This window comes from Procambarus clarkii, chromosome 82 (genome assembly GCF_040958095.1).
Source record: "Procambarus clarkii isolate CNS0578487 chromosome 82, FALCON_Pclarkii_2.0, whole genome shotgun sequence".
Classification (NCBI taxonomy): Eukaryota; Metazoa; Arthropoda; class Malacostraca; order Decapoda; family Cambaridae; genus Procambarus; species Procambarus clarkii.
This window is the reverse complement of record NC_091231.1, coordinates 12,090,185-12,092,684: the sequence shown is the minus strand read 5'-3', so window position 1 is coordinate 12,092,684 and position 2,500 is coordinate 12,090,185. Positions and strand designations below refer to the sequence as shown.

Here is a 2,500-nt window from a genome sequence, read left to right as displayed (position 1 = left end):
TGAACTTCAGAGTCAGCTGGACTCAACTGTGTATAGTTGTAAATTGAACGTAACTTAAACTGAACATATAGGTTGACAATATATCTAATGAACACGTTGAACAATTGTTGTGTTAACGAAAATATGTATCAACAATCTCTGTGACGTAAAGAAATTACAAGTGCATGATGCAACTGTATGTCTTCAGTGTGTATTCCAACTGTGCAAAATCATAAACAAAAATAAATAATAATTTGTTTACTCCATGTACAAAGTGAGGCACGGAACATTCCTTTAGTATTTCCACGTTCTATTAAAATACAGAAGGAAAACCAAAGCAAAATGACCGTAAATAGACACGATCGTTCAGAACGTGTTGAACGATCCTTTCTTGACTGAACGTCCACACCCAAACTTGTAAATAAAATTACATGTTCATAGTTATACAAATTGACATATATATATATATAAGCTCTGTTAGATATATCTTTATGTTTGAAAATATATTACAAGCAGCAACTGACCATGTAACAATGGTGCCTGATTACACTTAAAGAAACTAATGAGCTCTAGCTCTTGGACCCAAGTTTTCGGGTGTGTGTGTGTGTGTCTACTGTACCCACTTACAGTACCAGGCATTTCAGAGTGACTCGCTTCAGCGTTTGGGCCGGGCGAGAGCTAGAGGAAGGTAATTTAATTCACCTACAACAATTTAAGCTTGATCCAGACTCGTGCTAATACATCAAGACATTTTCCTTGAGGAATGTTGCTGAGAAAGTGACACAAGACCATAAGTAACACTGCATGAGTATATGTGACACTGGAAGACCAAATGTGACACTGGAAGACCAAATGTGACACTGGAAGACCAAATGTGACACTGGAAGACCAAATGTGACACTGGAAGACCAAATGTGACACTGGAAGACCAAATGTGACACTGGAAGACCAAATGTGACACAGCTCTATACCCACTGTCCAGCTTGTCCTGTTTCTCTTTTTATAAATTATTATCATCTACCAAGAAACCGGAAGATCTTTGTAAGATCGTCGTTTATATAACAAAAGAGTAACTCTGTACCTATATACAAATGTACATATGTGTATGAATGTGTATTGTATGTTAAAATGTATAACTGGCCAACTCTTTGTTTGCCATATTGTGTATTTGAAAAAAAAAAATAGAAATAAAACTCGACCCTCTATAACTCCTTTTGCTTCTGTGTTGAATTTAAGACCTGTGAACCTCTGGAGGGTTATTAAGGCCACCAAAATAGTCAACTGACCAACCAGCAAATACACTTTGATTTTATAAATAGTCCAATGTTAAAGTAAACTCTCGGTGAGTACCGAGAGTCTACAGGTACACCTCTCAGTTTACATATCTCCATATACTGTTTAAGTGGGTATAAGACCTTTGTTAATGCACATTAGGGAGGGGGTGATGATCCGGTCAGACCCAACACGTAAGACCTTAAGAATGGAACCTGCGGAAGGCCTATATATTAGGCCATGCGAGGCAGATAGCTCTTACAGTTTGAGAGAACTCTCGCTTCGATCGGCTCTTGTGTACAAGCCACGTAACTTGTAGTAATATAATTTGCGCAAACCACCCCTTAAACATGACGTCCCACGTTTTCTGTGACGTGGTGGCGAAGTCAGTCATGTTCGCCTCTATATAAAGTGCTTCAAGGTGCAGCCACATCACTGGGTCTACTACTGACGATGGAAATTGATTTAGTTGAAAGCAGCTTTCAAACTGTACAGCTTGTGTATGTGAGTATAATGCAGGGCATTCTGGCCAAGCTTAATTGACATGATTGAACACGTTGAGTGGTTTTTAATGTTGACAAATCTGGGGTCAGATTCACGAAGCAGTTACGCAAGCACTTACGAACCTGTACATCTTTTTTCAATCTTTGGCGGCTTTGTTTCCAATTGTTAAACAGTTAATGAGCTCCGAAGCGCCAGGAGGCTGTTTATAACAATAACAACAGTTGATTGGCAAGTTTTCATGCTTGTAAACTGTTTAATAAATGTAACCAAAGCCGTCAAAGATTGAGGAAAGATGTACACGTTCGTAAGTGCTTGCGTAAGTGCTTTCGTGAATCTGGCCCCAGGTCTTGAAGAGTTTAAAAGAACGTGTGAGACTACAAGTGATGCTGTGACCCTCACGGGTTTATCATCTCCGCTTCTGGAGATGCTGACCAGACTAGGAGCCATATGAAGCATTTATGCAAACACTTGCGAAACCTTTACATCCTTGTTCCTACACGAGACCCGTATTAATGTATGCATGTGCCACATCTCCATTTATGCATGAGCCTCGTCCCCATGTATACACGAGACCCGTCCCCATGTATACACGAGACCAGTCCCCATGTATACACGAGACCAGTCCCCATGTATACAAGAGACCCGTCCCCATGTGTACACGAGACCAGTCCCCATGTATACACGACACCCGTCCCCATGTATACGCGAGACCAGTCCCCATTGATACACGAGACCCGTCCCCATG

At 40.6% G+C, this 2,500-nt stretch overlaps 1 protein-coding gene across 1 annotated transcript in view; it reads left to right on the top strand.

Moving 5' to 3' along the window:
- LOC123764210 (cell adhesion molecule Dscam2) overlaps nt 1-1,195 on the top strand; it is a 343,666-nt gene extending 342,471 nt beyond the window's left edge. Inside the window, exon 34 of the mRNA XM_069316113.1 lies at nt 1-1,195. This exon is cut by the window's left edge and continues 645 nt beyond it. The gene's annotated coding sequence lies outside the window, so the exon portion shown is untranslated.
- Nucleotides 1,196-2,500: the final 1,305 nt, after the last annotated feature.